This window comes from Ziziphus jujuba, chromosome 4 (assembly GCF_031755915.1).
Source record: "Ziziphus jujuba cultivar Dongzao chromosome 4, ASM3175591v1".
Taxonomy (NCBI): domain Eukaryota; kingdom Viridiplantae; phylum Streptophyta; class Magnoliopsida; order Rosales; family Rhamnaceae; genus Ziziphus; species Ziziphus jujuba.
Genome location: NC_083382.1, coordinates 8623972 through 8641435, shown reverse-complemented (window position 1 = coordinate 8641435; position 17464 = coordinate 8623972). Strand labels below are relative to the sequence as shown.

General features: G+C 34.2%; 1 pseudogene; it reads left to right on the top strand.

Moving 5' to 3' along the window:
- Window positions 1-4589: 4589 nt before the first annotated feature.
- LOC132803522 (wall-associated receptor kinase-like 1) lies at window positions 4590-17071 on the top strand (annotated as a pseudogene).
- The last annotated feature ends 393 nt before the right edge of the window (window positions 17072-17464 follow it).

Sequence of the window (17464 nt, the reverse complement as noted above, 5' to 3'; positions counted from 1 at the left end):
GTGAAACAAGAAAGAAGTTGAAATGTCTCCGCTCAGATAATGGAGGCGAGTATACTTCCAAGGAGTTCGATGCTTACTGCAGAAGACACGGTATTCAACATGGGAAGACGGTTTCTTGCATCCCACAATATAACGAAGTAGCAGAGAGAATGAACCGGACAATTATGGAAAATGTCAGAAGTATGATCAGTATGGCTAAGCTGCCAAAGCCATTCTGGGGAGAAGCTGTTCATGCTGCCTATTATTTAATCAACAGATCACCTTCAGTAATGTTGAATTTTGAAATTCCGGAGAAAGTGTGGTCGGGTAAGATTTCCTCCTTGTGAAGTCCCATATCAGTTGGAAAGGGGAACGAAGCACGCCTTATAAGGTGGTGTAGATACCTTCCTTTGCGACGCATTTTGACAAAACTATGTGGGCTGGGCCTAAAGCGGACAATATCGCATGTGGATAGTCTGGGCTGTTACACTCCTACTCTCACTTAAGAGTATTTGGTTGTTTAGCTTATGCACATGTATCCAAAGAGCTCAGACAGAAGCTCGATGCAAGATCTACTCCATGCATCCTTATAGAATATGGAGATGAAGAATTTGGATACATGTTATGGGACCTGAAAACAAAAAAAGTTATTAGAAGTAGAGACGTAGTGTTCGATGGAAAGTAGACAATAGAAGACATCAAAAAGCCCAGAATGTCTCCTAATCGTAGTTCTAGTGCCGAAGATTTTGGTCATAATCCAGCACCAACATAAATAGGCATAGAAGATAACGAGGTGCATGAAGATATGCCAGAAGCAAACGAGGAGGAAGAAGGGGATATTAAGCAGGGGGAGACTCAATCCTCTCAAGAAGTTGCAGGACTATCACCACTGTCAGATGATGGTACACCTTTTAAAACCTATGGATTACAAGTTCGGAGATCTGAACAAGGGTGATTCCATTAAAGAGATTTCTAGAATCTGAGTATATTCTGTTTACTGAAAAGGGGGAGCCAGAGAATTTCTAGGAATCTATTTCTCATAAAGACAAAGAAAAATGGTTGCAAAGAATGCAAGATGAGTGGGAATCTTTGGAGAAAAATCATAATTATGAGTTGGTTAAGCTTCCAACAGGAAAGAAGGCACTAAAGAAAAAATGGGTGTTCAAGCTCAAGAAACAAAGCCCGATTGGTGGTTAAGGCATTTCTTCAGAAGAAAGGAATCGACTTCAACGAGATTTTTCACCAGTGGTAAAAATGACTTCAATTCGAGTCATTTTTGGTTTAGTAGCAAGTTTAAATCTAGAGCTTGAACAGATGGATGTGAAGAGAACATTTCTTTACGGTGATTTACATGAGAAAATCTACATGGAGCAGCCAGAAGGATTTAAGGTTTTAAGGAAAGAAAACCTCGTTTGCAAGCTGAAGAAGACCTTGTATGGCCTCAAGCAAGCACCAAAACAATGGTACAAGAAGTTTAACTCATTTATGGTGAGTCAAGGCTATAAGAGGACTGTAGCAGACTAGTATGTTTATATTCAAAAATTTTCAGATGGAAACTTCATTGAACTTTTGCTATATGTAGACGACATGTTGATCGTTGGACAAGATGCAATGAAAATTAGTCAGCTGAAAAAGGAATTGTCTAAATCCTTTGATATGAAAGACTTAGGATTAGCTCAACAAATTTTGGGAATACAGATAATTCGAGACAGGAAGAATAGAAGGTTACGGCTATCTCAGGAGAAATAGGTTGGACGAGTGATAAAGAGGTTTAATATGGATAAAGCCAAACCAGTCAACATTCCACTTGCAAATCATTTCAAGTTGAGTAAGAAGTCGTGCCCCTCATCCAAAGAGGAGATAGAGGAGATGGCATCAATACCATATTCTTCATCATTAGGAAATCTGATGTATGCAATGGTATGTACCAAACTAGATATTACTCATGCAGTAGGTGTTGTGAGCAGATTTCTTTTAAATCCTGGAAAGAAACACTGGGAAGCAGGCAAGTGGATTCTCAGGTATCTTAAAGGTACATCAAAGCTATGTTTGTGCTACGGGGGAGGTGATCCAATCTTAGAAGGCTATATAGATGCAGATATGATCGAAGATCCTGATAGTAGAAAGTTTACGTCAGGTTATCTCTACACTTTTACAGGGGGAGCTGTCTCATGGCAGTCAAAATTGCAGAAGTGTGTTGCTTTATCCACTACTGAAGTAGAGTACATTGTCGTAGCGGAAGCGGGTAAGGAAATGTTATGGTTAAAGTGTTTTCTCACAGAACTGGGCATCAAGTAAGAAGACTACAAAATACATTGTGATAATCAAAGTGAGCAAGAACTCAATGTATCATTCCTATACAAAGCACATTGACATTCGCTATCATTGGATACGCGAAGTAATAGATCAGCAATTGCTGAAACTAGTAAAGATCCACACAAAGGAGAATCCAACAGACATGTTAACAAAATTCGGTGTTCAAGAGAAGCTGAAGCTGTGCAGAGACATAACTAGAATGGATGGCCGATGACCATCAATTTTAAATGCGGCTGGAGGGGGAGAATTGTAAAGTATAGCCACACCACACCACACCGACCGTGTAAAACCAACCGCACTACCACAAGCTTACCATTGTTGACAATGTTTGCTGCAATTAACACCGAAAAACAACTTGCTCAACAATTGTGGGCAACTATCAGAACCAGTTGAAGATGGTGGCCATGCAACCGACCTTATGAGCCTATAAATAGGCTCCATCTCGTTGCATGCAAGGCATCCCAATCCAAGCAAGCTCAATATCATCCCAAGTTAGGAGTATTGAGAGTAAACTCCGAGAGAGAGTGTTTAAGTCTCCAGAGAGAGCTTGAGAGAAGAGTGATCAAATTCCAGAGAGAATTTGATAGAATAGAGAGAGATTCCACGTGAGAATAGGAGAGATAAGTTTTTGTGTTTTGTATTCTATTTCCAAGAGAGTAATAGAATTCTTTTCATTTTTCTTCCCATATTTCTTCTCTACAGTGGTCAGAGAACCACAACAATAAGCAAATCCGCGAAAGCACCAACTCAGAAGGAAGCCCTTTTAAGTACTCTCAAAACAACAAGTTCATAGCTGTTGGTTTCAGAGCCATTGCTTTGATGAATTTTGGTGAAGCATCCATTGGTGGATGCTCCTCCATTTGTAATAACACGACTTATGTTAACGACTTATGGTAATAACTGCAATGGTAAAACTTGCTACCAGACAACCATACCATCAAATCTCAAATCATTCAACACTAGTTTTCACAACCTTCTGGGTGAGGGTCGTGGAAATCAATGTAAGTTTGCATTCATGGCAGACCAATGGTGGTTGGAATCCAGTTCGACGAATATTTCTGCAATCCAAGACATGGCTGATGTTTTTGTGGAGCTTAACTGGGAGCTGTATAATTATTCGACCTATGATATATTTGGAACTTTTGTGGAGACCAATAGCTCTGGTTCTACATAATACAATTGCTCTATGGACATTGCAACCCCCGAATATGGTTGTCATGCAAATTCATCTTGCGATGTTTACTTTGTAAATGTAAATTAGCAAAGGCTTCAGTGCACATGCGTGTCTCCATGGAGTTTCGAAGGAAACCCGTATCTTCTTGAAGGATGTAAAGGTAAAATATTATAAAACTCTTTCTCTTACCTAAACATAGAACTCGATTTGGAAAAAATTACATACATGAAAAATGTATCATTTTTTATGAGTTTCAATTTTAATTTACCACACAATCAAACGACTATACTTTAGGTTAAACTAAATTTCTTATTTCAGTGCAAGGCATTATTTTTTCAAACATATAATATATATATATATATATAAATTAAAATTTTTATTATCATTATTATTATGTGAAATGTACATTGATTTTGACTATCAATATCATGTGTAATGATAAACCCTCCATTTTAAGCTTTGGTAATAGTTTTACAAGATGTTGAACCAATTTGTTTTGCAAATTGATGTGATAAAACAACAAATCATTATTATTATTTTTTGTTTCACAATGTCTGATTTAAAATTTTCACATATTTCAGTCCTTTTTTTTTTTTTTGTGGAAGTTTTTTAGTTTTTCAGATGCTTATTTGTGGATGCGTTTCAGATATTGATCATTGCAAGGAAGATCCTAATTATTGTGGCGAAGGCTATATTTGTACTGACTATCCTGGACGTGCTGGTTGCAGCCTTCTGTACGCAAAAAGTTTCCACTGAAGAGATTTTAATTGGTATGCTCTAATTAATGAATTACTAATTAATTCAACTAGTATATATATAAAATAAAAAAACAAAAAAGCTATGAATGACGTCTGGATTTGAGTGCAAAAGTTTACATATTGAGCAAACTAACAACTTCCTTTATTGCCTTTTCTTTTCTCAATGCATCACAAAAAATCATCCTTCTTGTTCCATCCAATAATTGTGTCATACAGGTCTTGGAAGCGGTCTTGGACCATTGTTTCTACTCGTAGGTTCACGCTTCTTGTACATGAACATAAAGAAGAGAAAAGGAATCAAACAGAAGGAAAATTTCTTCAAACAATAATTACAAGAGAAAAAATCTTTAGGTGAAGTAAATATTAATCAGAAAACAATGTTGTTCAAAGCAAAAGAGTTAGACAAGGCTACCAACCATTTTAATGTAAATAGAATTCTTGGCCAGGGCGGTCAAGGAACTGTTTATAAAGGAATGTTGGAAGATGGAAATATTGTCGCGGTAAAGAAATCCAAAGTAGTTGACAACGAAAATTTGTAGAATTCATCAATGAAATTGTCATTCTCTCACAACTCAACCACAGGAATGTGGTTAAATTATTGGGGTGTTGTATAGAGACCGAGTCCCCTCTTCTAGTTTATGAATGTGGTTAAATGGAACGCTTTCTCACTACATCCATGAACGAAACGATGAATTTCCATTTATGTGGGAAATGTGCTTAAGAATTGCCACAGAAATCCCAGCAGCCATTTCTTGCTTGCACCATGCAGCTTCCTGTCCTATTTACCATCGAGACATTAAGTCTACAAACATACTTTTGGATGAGAAGTACAGAGCAAAAGTTGCTGATTTTGGAACTTCAAGATCAGTGTCTATCGATCAAACTCACTTGACAACACTAGTACACGGTACATTTGGATATTTGGATCCAGAGTACTTCCAATCAAGCCAATTCACAGAGAAGAGCGATGTTTATAGGTTTGGTGTTGTTCTTGTTGAGCTTTTGACCGGACAAAAGGCAATTTCTGTAGCGAGGTCGGAAGAAGGCAGAAACTTAGCCACATATTTTATGTTCTCAATGCAGGAAAATGTTTTGTTTGATATTCTTGATGCTCAAGTTCTAGTTGGTAGGAAAGAAGATATTATGGTTGTTGCTGATCTTGCAAGGAGATGTTTGAATTTGAATGGAAAGCTGAGGCCTAATATGAAACAGGTTTTAATGGAGTTGGAAGGGATTCATGAGTTAGAAAAAGCTGCAGGTACTAATGACGTTCCAAAACATTTTGAGGAAGTCCAAGATTTCATAAATGGATTAGAAACTGATGAGGTATTCAATCACTACAACATATATGAGATTTTATAGCTTACGATTATAGCATTTTAAAAAAATGCTATTACTAATATAAAACAATAGCATTTTTAATCAATTTTTTACATGTTAAAATGTTTTGGATAAAATTGTACTTTTCAATAACATTTTCAAATGCTATGGAAATCTATGGAATTTTCAAATGCTATGAATATACTTAAACAACAGTTTTAAATGCTATCAAATATACTTAACATATCATTTATAATTGCTATTAAATTGATTACTATACAAGAAAATCCTAATACAATAACACTTATTTTAGCATCAATTTAATCCAAAATGTCACGAATTAAATATTAATAACTAAGGTGAATAAGCCATAAGAAAATACAAATGAGTCCACACTAATTTTAAAATTTCATAACTGATAATAATTTATCCTTTCTATATTGGTTTCAGCATGAAGTAAAAAATTAATATGGAGTAATATCACTAAGGAGGAGAATAAAATGAGTACAAATATATATAGAATAAATAATAAATATAATATTTGGTTTGTAATTTGAGCTCTAATAAAACAATATAAGAACCTATATACTTTATTCATATTCTTTGTAACAAGCACTTTACATATTTTACCTCTACTTTAATATCTTCTCCTATACTCTTTAAAGATTCAAATTTCTTTTTCAATTTGTCTATCTATTCATCAACCCTTTGGTTTATTTTATTTTTTTAAATATGTTCATTAATCCTTTAGTTGCATTATATTCATGTTATTTCTATAAGTGTCACTAATTTATTAAATGTCATTAAATAAATTATTTTATAGCTTGCCATCCCCAGCTGAGTATTTCAAAATTCCATAAAAATAAAAATTAAAAATAGAAACATAATAATTATATATATATTCACAATTTTCTTTAGAATTTTGAAAAATAAAAAATAAAAAAAATCCAAGTAAGAAGTTTATTTAAGAAACGAGTACCAAGAGAACCATAGTTTAAGCCAACAACGGCAGTGGTAGAATAGAAATGACATTGTTTTTAAAATTTTGGGAAGAGTTTTGTTTAAATAGGAAAGAATTTTGGAAAAAAAATTTAAATTTTTTGTTTTGGATAATTAACAACTCAATTGATATTATTTTTCTTTTTATACATCTAACAAGATTGAAAAGAAAAACTTTGTTTCAAAAATAATAATCCAATGACACTTTAAAATGAAAATAGTTATAAATGTTTTGTTATGGCATTTAATATGCTATATTAAGTATATTTTATAGCATTTAAAAATGCTATTTTAAATAGATTTCATTGCATTCGGAAATCCTATGTCACAATAACCAAAAAAAAAAAAAAAAATTTATGACATTTTAAAATGTTATTAAAATTATACTAGAGTAACATTTAATTAGCTAATGATAATCATTACAAATATCACTAAACATTATAGTGACAATTAAAAATATCTCTAAAAGGACATTTGAAAATATTAGAAAAATAATTAATGATATTAAATTGAATTTTAAATATTAATTTTAATATAAAAATTTTAAAATACCAAAAAATATGATTATGCTCGTTCTCAAATGTTACTAAAAAAAATATAATAATAATAATAATAATTTAAATCATTTTAACTAAAAATTAATTTCATTATCTATAAGAGGATTTCAAATTTTAATTTTAATAATACTTTTATTATGTTTTATGAGTTTGATCGATAGCACCTGGTTTTTTTTTTTTTTTTTTTTTTGGTGAAAGTTATTTTAAATTTAAAGTTGATAATAATAAAAAATAATAATTATAAAAAAAGATAAACAAATAATAAAAATTTATAATTGATTTCTTTAATAGATTGTTATCAACCATTCAAAAGATAAACAAAAGTACATATGATAATCCAAATTAACTACATATATGAGAGAAAAAAAAAAAAAAAAAGATTTACACAACCAAGTTTCTTTCCTACATCTGCAACAATTACAAAATGATCTTTCAATCTTGATCTAGGAACCCAAATGACAGCAACAATTGCAAAAAGATAATCATCATTAATGATTCCATCTTTTATTGCTTTTCTTAAAAAACCTGCAAGTAACAAAAAAACAAAAGCTGTCCTATAAGCTTTAGAATTGGAGAGGCAGAGAAATACAGAGGTAAAACCAGAGAAGACAGCAAGAGGCAGAGAAATACATAGGTAAAAGCAAAGCAGAGCAAATAAATAGAACAATCCACGAACCCTGCATATGTATAACATATGCTACTTCTTGGCACCAAAAGCTTTCCCACATAATGTTTCCAAAGATATGATATTTCAAAAATGCTATTACAAAGTTGAATTTTTTATAACATGGGCTATCATGACATTTCTAAAAATACAATTATATGTCTTTTATAGCATTTTTGACATGCTATAATAATAATATTTGTTGTAGTGAATGCTATTTCAATGTCGATGGAGTCTAATTTGGATGCTGGTTCTGCTTCAACATCCCATGCATTACCACTGTTGACTTCCAAATTATCAAAACATTACTCGTAATTATTATTATTTTTTGTTGCTTAATTAGTATTCATGTTTTATTTGTATGCTACAGATAGAATTTATGCATGTAAATTTGGGCAATTTGGGGGCTTATACAATACATTTTAACCGATGTTAACCCTTTTAAACTATTATGGATTGTAATAGAGATGCTCATAGAACATGTTTTCACCTACTAGAATGCTTGTTTCTTGCTGGAGTAGTCTTTTCTTTCAAGTTGATGTGAACTAATTAAATTCTGTACATGACACCGTTAGACTTTTTGGTAATTCTTGAACCAATTATTCGATGATACTTATTACCAATTTTTATAAGGCCTACGTCCAGACTCTTAAGAGTCCACAAATTTTTTTTTTTTTTTGTTTTTTGTTTTTGTTTTTGTTTTGTTTTTTTGGTAATAATGGCCTTATATCCAGAAGAAAACATGCAATCAATTGCATGAAAAAGAAGAAAACCGACCAACACGACGAAAAGTATTTTGATAAAGTAGAGAAAACTAGTCAAGTCAAGCACTACTAATTGATCTTTTTCTCCTTTTTCTCAAGGTGATAATAAACTCACCCTATTACATACATATAAACTCTAGAAAATTCAAGATTACACCCTAAAAAAAAATAAAAATGGAAACAACAACAATCTAGAAAACGCTTCAGATCAGGAATTTTATTTATTTATTATTTCCAATTAAATGATGGACCAACAACATTATCGTGCAGTCTACTTTTTGGATTCTGGATGAACCGCAGTGTGAAAAGTCAACAAATAAGGTTTTTATTTATTTTTGTTTTTATTTTTTTTCTAACGCTAATTTTTTTTCCTTTTGTCCTTGGCGGCCATGAATCTTCTTATCTCCTTGAATACTTGGTCAACTATATGCATACATGAAACATACATGACAGCTAACTATATAATTTATGTACACACTAGTCCATTTAAAGAGCTAGGAAGTTTCCCTGGCCCAAAAAATGGAAACATGTGATATGGACAAACATTAATAATTGGGTGCCCATGATGATGATGATTTTCTCCATACAACTTCAGAAGAAGCAAGTTAATTTCATAAGGAGGGGAATTGGAAAAAGAAATGTGGGTGCCATTATCAGTGCTTCATAGGGTAAGAATGTTATTTTTAACCCTTAGATTTCCAATAGAAATATCATCAGAGCCATCATCAATTGGTCATTCTGGTTATCAAACACACTTGTGGAAACGTGAGCATCCCATACCCTTTTGGGATAGGAGACTCGAGGTGTTACTTTGATGAATGGTATCAAACCGAGTACATAAACATATCAATGAACAAGCTGGAAGACATACCTTTCCTGAAGAAAAACAAGCTGGAAATGGTGGAAATTTCTGCTTCTCAAGGCAAGCTTAGAGTCAAACATCCCATTCGCTTTATGAATTACCCAGGAAAGCAATCCTGTGAGGCTGAGTCGTGTTTTTACTCATATAATAGGAGAATAATTACAACAGGGTGGAGTCGTGTAAATATGCCTTCCTGGTAGACGAAGAGTGGTTCGAATCACGTTCGAAAGAGATAAGTGGATTTCCTTCTCAACAACACGGACTAGTCTCTTCCTGTGTTGCTAGAATGGAACTTATTTTACATTCATTTGGGAGTGAAAAAAATTTGGAAAGAGGACTAGTAATTCAAACTCATATTGCAAAAGGGACAATGCCACCTATTCATTATTCGATTACCGAGGATTCAATGTTATTGCGAACAGGGTTTCGGATGAAATCCATATCTATTTATGGAGGTCAAGGTTATTAATAAACCTCCATCTTCCCCATATTCAACATTCCAATTTTACTCTTCAATTTGTTAGAATTGATTTCTTTTTTATGTTGAAGTGTGGCAATTTTGCCACTTGATGGTGTATGACACCGGCTAGCATGCACACCTTGGTATCACCTCCTTTCCTTTTATGAGTTTATATTTTTTGTATGTTTTTAATTGATTCAAGGTATATTTTGATAATGTTTTGTACCTAAGTTATGTATGCAAAAGCATAGGCAAAATTATGCACAAAAGAGTAGGAACATTATACTTGAAATGCCTATGGTGCTGGATTCATAATTTCCAGCAACATAGGTCCACTGTTTATCTTATATCTCAGGTTACAAATGAATTTTTGGGCTGAAATTTTGAGGGATGTCTACAGACATATATAGAAGACTATGGTTCCAATTTCAGGTCACAATGACATGGTAAAGTCCATTTTCTATTCCAAACAAATTGCTATATCTTATGGGCCCAGTATGCAGAGTATGGGTCAGTTTTGGAGCTGTTTGGCCTATGATGCGGTTCCAAAACTTTCCTAGCTCTTGGAAAAATATTTATTGATGACCAAGGATGCTTCAAACCAAGTTTCATAAGCAGATACAAAGGGAAACTAAGTAGGTGAAACTAGTTTGGTTGTTTACCCAAACTAGTTAAACAATAGGAACTTAGTTCAAACCATGTGCCACTTTTTACTATATTTGGAATAGACATGTTGCAGTTGGTTTTTACCTCTTTTGTGTATGAAAATTTAGGTGTTGACCATTTTAATTTTTAAATTTCAAATACTTTACAAATTTTGTAAGCTCACATGCTTGGCATGTGTGAACTAGTTATAATTTCAAGCTTCTATTGTTAAATGAATGAGATGGCTACACATCCAAGCCTCATTTTCAAAAACCAACGTGGTCCCCTTCTTCTCATCTCTTTTTCAATACCTTAGAACACTCTAGAAACCTTAAAAACCAGAAAACACCATAACCAAAACCTAAAAACACAACTCACACACAACCATTCCCAAGAGAATCACCAAAAGCTTGCTTATTGCTAACACTTCAAGCTAGCTTGCTTTTGGTCATAACATTCTCAACCTAACAAAGTGGTATTAGAGCAAGGCACATTTTTGTGAGATTTGTGAGGTTTTTGGGCTGGTTCGTTCCTTGAGAGTGAAGAGATACTTGAAAGCACAAATATAATTTCATATTCCTTCATACCCGAAAGCAACATTCACATGGCTTATGGTCTTTGGGAGGTCACCATAAAGCCCCAAGAATCCGAGCTTTTGAGACAATGGGCAACGGTCAACCAAATTAAGCACCATTAGGAGGAATTGGCTAAAGGTTTCAAGGCTATCACCGCCATTCATTCTTGTATTAGTGATACCATTTTCACAAGGATAATGGCATGTGAGAGTGCCAAAAAAGCTTGGGACAAACTTCAACATGAGTTCCAAGGGAGTACAAGGACAAGGCAAATGCAAATCCTTAACCTAAGGAGGGAGTTTGAGACTATCAAGATGAAAGACAAAGAAACGGTTAAGGAGTTCACTACAAGGCTTCTTAATGTGGTGAATCAAATTAGGGTGCTAGGTGAAAGATTAAGTGACCAAAGGATTGTGGAGAAGGTGTTGGTCTCCCTGCCCGAGAGGTTTGAAGCTAAGATATCTTCATTGGAGGAGTCAAGGAACCTAAATGAAATTTCCTTGACCAAGTTGGTGAATGCCTTGCAAGCTACGGAGCAAAGGAGGAGGATTAGACATGAAGAATCAATGGAGGCTGCATTTGTGTCTAAACAACATCAAAAGACACAAAATCAAAAGACGAACAAGCTTAAGGTCATAATGGAGAAAGGTGAAACTAGCAAACCCGAGAGGAAGTCCTATGAACCTTGTCACCATTGCAAGAAGAAAGGTCATCATCCAAGAAGGTGTTGGTGGAGGCCGGATGCAGTTTGCCATAAATGCCAACAAAAGGGTCATGTGGAGAGAGTATGTAAGGCTAACAAGAAAGATAAGCAACAAGCAAATGTTGCTAAAGATAATGCAAGTGATAGTGAATCCGAAGAGTTGTTTGTTGCTACTTGTTTTAGTAGCATCAGGAATGATGAAGGATGGATCATTGATAGTGGAGCAACACACCATATGTCTCACAAGCATGAGTGGTTCATAAACTTAGATAGGAGCAGCCACAACAAAGTTAAAATTGAAAATGGAGCCTCGATGGAAGTGAAAGGCAAAGGAGATGTGGTGATACACACCACCAAAGGTATCAAAACTATCCATAATGTTCTCTATGTACATTCTTTATGTGAGAACTTACTTAGTGTAGGTCAAATGCTTGAGAACAAATATGCATTACACTTCTCAAACATGACATGCACTATAGTTGATCCACATGGAAATGAATTAATGTGTGTTGGAATGAAGAACAAGAATTTTAGGTTGAATATGGATGAAAATGGTGCATCGGTTACATTGAACACCAAAGTTGAGAACACCTCTCAACTTTATCATAAACGACTAGGCCATGCTAGCTTTAAGTCATTGGTAGGCACACATGAACTTGTTAGAGACATGCCATTGATGGAGAAGCAAGAACATGTGTGTGAAGTGTATCAAAAAGGAAAGCATACTAGGCTAGCATTTCAATCTTGTTCTTGGAGATCAAAGGAGAAGCTAGGACTTATACATTCGGATATTTGTGGTCCTATGAGTGTTCCATCCTTAAATGGCAGCAAGTATTTCATAACTTTCATTGATGATTACTCAAGAATATGTTGGGTGTATTTCCTTGAAAGAAAATGACAAGCTTTGGAGAAGTTTGTAGAATTTATGAAGTTAGTTCAAAATCAATCTGATTGCACTATAAAGGTGTTAAGGATGGACAATGGTGGGGAATACACAAGTGAGGGTTTCAAACAACTTTGTAAGGATCATGGTATAGTTCATCAATTCACTACACCATACACACCACAACAAAATGGTGTATGTGAAAGGAAGAATCGTACCATCATGGAGATGGCTAGATGTTTGTTGTTTGAAAGTGGCTTGCCAAAGAAGTTTTGGGCCGAAGGAGTTAATACATCCATCTACATCCAAAATAGGCTTTACTCCAAGTCTTTGAGGATTAAAATCCCATTTTAGCTTTGGTTTGGATATAAGCCTTCTCTTGATCATCTAAGGGTATTTGGAAGCATTTGTTACATCCTAGTACCACAAGAGAAGAGAGGAAAGCTTGATGAAAGGTCACAAGTTGGTGTCTTGGTTGGCTATAGTGATGTGACCAAGGAATATAGGGTGTATAACTTGGAAACCGAGAAACTTGTGATAAGTAGAGATGTGAAAGTTGATGAGGAAGCTAAATGGGTTTGTAGTAAGGAGGAGTTGGCTAGTATGGATGAAGACAATTGGCTTGAAGCTCATGATAATGATGAGGAACAAGGAAATGATGAAGGTGCTGCCCATGATGATGAATATGATGAGAATGAGCTAGAAATCTCCATAGGGGTTGATTTGGAGATTGATGATGGTGTGAGAGGCACAAGACCTCTTAATGAGATTTATGAAAGGTGTAATGTGGCATTGAGTGATCCAATCAATGTCCATAAGGCTATGGCAAGAAAAGAGTGGAGACAAGCCATGCAAGATGAAATCGATGTGATAAACAAGAATGACACTTGGAACTTGGTAACAAAACTGAAGGGAAAGAATGCTATTGGGGTGAAGTGGATCTTTAGGACCAAGTACAGTCCAGATAGGTCCATAAATAAGCATAAGGCAAGGTTTGTTGTCAAAGGATATGCACAACAAGCTGGTGTGGATTATGGAGAGACTTTTGCACCGGTTGCAAGGATGGAAACCATAAGATTTCTCCTTGCAATTTCGGCACAAAAGTCTTGGAAAGTATATCACCTTGATGTGAAGTCAGCCTTCTTGAATGGAGTATTGAAGGAGGAGGTCTATGTTATGCAACTAGAAGGTTTTGTGAAGAAAGGAAGTGAAGAGAAGGTATACAAGCTACACAAAGCCTTGTATGGCCTTAAACAAGCTCGTAAGGCATGGTATGCCAAGATAGATGGTTTTTTGACAAAGCATGGATTTAGGAGGAGTCCTAATGAGCCTACATTGTATATTAGGACTTATGGTTGCATGGTGTTGGTGTGTCTCTTTATGTTGATGACCTTATAGTGACCAGTGGTAATGAGAAAAAAGTGAGCAATTTCAAAAGTGAGCTAGAATTGAACTTTGAGATGTCGAGTCTTAGAGAGATGAAATACTTTCTTGGAATTGAAGTTGTCCAATCATCCAAGGGCATCTTCATATCTCAAGAAAGCTATGTAAAGGAGTTGCTCAAGAAGTTTGACATGGAGGATTGTAATAGCATTGCCACACTTATGAATGAAGGCACCAAGTTGGTGAAGGATAATGATTCTCTAAAGGTAAATCCTTCCATCTATACAAGTTTAATTGGTAGCCTTTTATATGTATGCTGTACTAGACTGGATATCATGTTTAGTGTGGCTGTTTTGTCAAGATTTATGCATAGTCCATCACAAAATCATCTTAATTGTGCAAAAAGAATCCTAAGGTATTTTGAAAGGTACTAGCGATTTTGGTGTATGGTACAAGGATGGCATGAATGAAGCTTTGCTTGGTTATAGTGATAGTGATTGGGCTGGTTCTTTGGATGATAGCAAGAGCACATCGAGCTACATTTACACTTTTGGAAATGGTCTTTTTTCATGGAATTCCAAGAAGCAACAAATCGTTGCACAAAGCACTGCGGAAGCTGAGTATATTGCTTGCTTAAGTTGTGCTAATCAAGGTATTTGGCTTAGGAAATTATTGGAGGACTTGAGCTTGAAGCAAGAGGAAGCCATGGTAATATTGTATGACAATACTTCAGCAATAGCAATTGCACAAAATCCAGTCCAACATGGGAGGACCAAGCACATACCGGTCAAGTATCATTCTTTAAGGGAATTTAAAGCAAGTGGTGAAGTGAAGTTGGAGTATGTGACTTTCGAGGAGAACTTGGCGGATATCTTCACCAAGCCATTGGAAAAGAAGATATTTGAGATATTGAGAGGAATTCTCAATGTCTCATACAAAATTGCTAAGGAGGAGTGTTGAAGTGTGGCAATTTTGCCACTTGATGGTGCATGTCACCGGCTAGCATGCACACTTTGGTATCACCTCCTTTCCTTTTATGAGTTTATATTTTTTGTATGTTTTTAATTGATTCACGGTATATTTTGATAATGTTTTGTGCCTAAGTTATGTATGCAAAAGCATAGGCAAAACTATGCACAAAAGAGTAGGAATATTATGCTTGAAATGCCTATGGTGCTGGATTCATAATTTCCAGCAACATAGGTCCACTGTTTATCTTATATCTCAGGTTTCAAATGGTGTTTTGAGCTGAAATTTTGAGGGATGTCTACAGAAAGATATATAAGACTATGGTTCAAATTTCAAATCAAAATGATATGGGAAAGTCCATTTTATATTCCAAACAGATTGCTATATCTGATGGGCCCAGTATGCAGAGTATGGGTTAGTTTTGGAGCTATTTGGCCCATGCTCCGGTTCCAAAACTTTCCTAGCTCTTGGAAAAATATTTATTGATGACCAAGAATGCTTCAAACCAAGTTTTATAAGCAGATACAAAGGGGAACTAAGTAGGTGAAGCTAGTTTTGTTGTTTACCCAAACTAGTTAAACAATAGGAACTTAGTTCAAACCATGTGCCACTTTTTACTATATTTGGAATAGACATGTTGCAGCTGGTTTTTACCTTTTTTGTGTATGAAAAGTTAGGTGTTGACCATTTTACTTTTTAAATTTTAAATACTTTACTCATTTTGTAAGCCCACATGCTTGGCATGTGTGAACTAGTTATAATTTCAAGCTTATATTGTTAAATGAATGAGATGGCTACACATCCAAGCCTCATTTTCAAAAACCAATGTGGTCTCCTTCTTCTCATTTCTTCTTCAACACCTTAGAACACTTTAGAAACCCTAAAAACCAGAAAACACCATAACCAAAACCTAAAAATACAACTCACACACAACCATTCCCAAGAGAATCACCAAAAGCATGCTTGTTGCTAACACTTCAAGCTAGCTTGCTCTTGGTCATAACCTTCTCACCCCAACATTTTAAGCCACTTTATAAACTTTAGGAAAAACAATTTAATTCGTAGGTCGCTAATAAATGGCTTAAGTTATATATATATATATATGAAACTGTTGGCACTTTTTTCAACTGCAATGTGAGATAGTGAATAATGTACCCCTTTTTTTATTTTTATTTTTTTAAATATGGCAGATATTGATGAATGTGAGAAACAACCTCTAGTTTGCAATCACGACACTTGTAAGAACAATCTTTGGTGATTTGTATAAGAAAAGAAAGCGAGAAAAAATGTAACATCCAAGAGTGCGTTTCAGGCCGTTCATGGTATGGCCATTCAGGGTATGCTTCTATCTATAATCTATTTCCCACGTTTGGGCAGAATATTGTTTTTGCTAGTAAACCAGAATTTGATTATGATCTTTTATCCCCTTTTAACTTTTTCCTTCTTTGTTATGTTTACCAATTTATTTTATTTAAAATCGTTAATAAAGAAATAAAAATAAAATTAAATACAAAAATAACTATTTTTTTAAAATGAAATGATATTTTATCATTAATCGATAAACACAAAAAAAATAAAATAAAATAAAATTATTGAATACTAGCAGCAATTCATACTCCAAATTAATCAATATTTGTATGGTTTGTTTAAAATACAAATTTGTGTTTGACATAGTACTAAACATGAGTAATGTATTTATATTTGTTTGTTGTTCTGTCTTGTTATCTTCTTCTTGTTTGATTTGTTTTTCTCTTTTCTTTTTATTTGTTCTGTTGAATTATTATGAATTTTTTGTTTATTTTATATTATATTTTTTTATTGGATTCTTGTTTTAAATTTACTGGATAGTTGTATTGGGCCCAAATACATCTGAAATTCGGTTCAGGTTCAGGCACATTATTGTTTTCAGATGTACTAAATTGGATCATGAAGAGGTTGAATACTTGAGAACACAGGCTTTTGAGCCTTGGGATGTTGTTTCCTTGTCAACTGGTCCAGTTTCGGATATTGGTCCGGCTTTATTGTCCTATGAACTACCGCTATTACCTTTCACAGCATGATGAATACATGTTTTGATTTTTATTCTGTAGGTTTTAGGATTTTTATTTATTTATTTTTTAAACAAATTGGTTGGTTAATTGCACTTATATATCCTGTATATGAGTCCATATCATGGTCTACCTTTTCCATTAATTACTAGTATACACAACATAACAATTTTAAAATAATCTCTTATTCACATATACTAAAGATGGATCAAGTATAACCAACCGCAATTTTTTTTTTTTTAAATTACTGTCTACCTTTTCTTTTCACAACGTTTATTTCCAAGTAAATTATAAAAGAAAATTATAATTGTTAGAGCTTCCTTATAGTGGGCTTCTTATGGATCAGCTTCAAAAGCTTATCCTTAAAAAGGATGATTTCTCTTTTGTTTAGTCTTTGTATTTTTT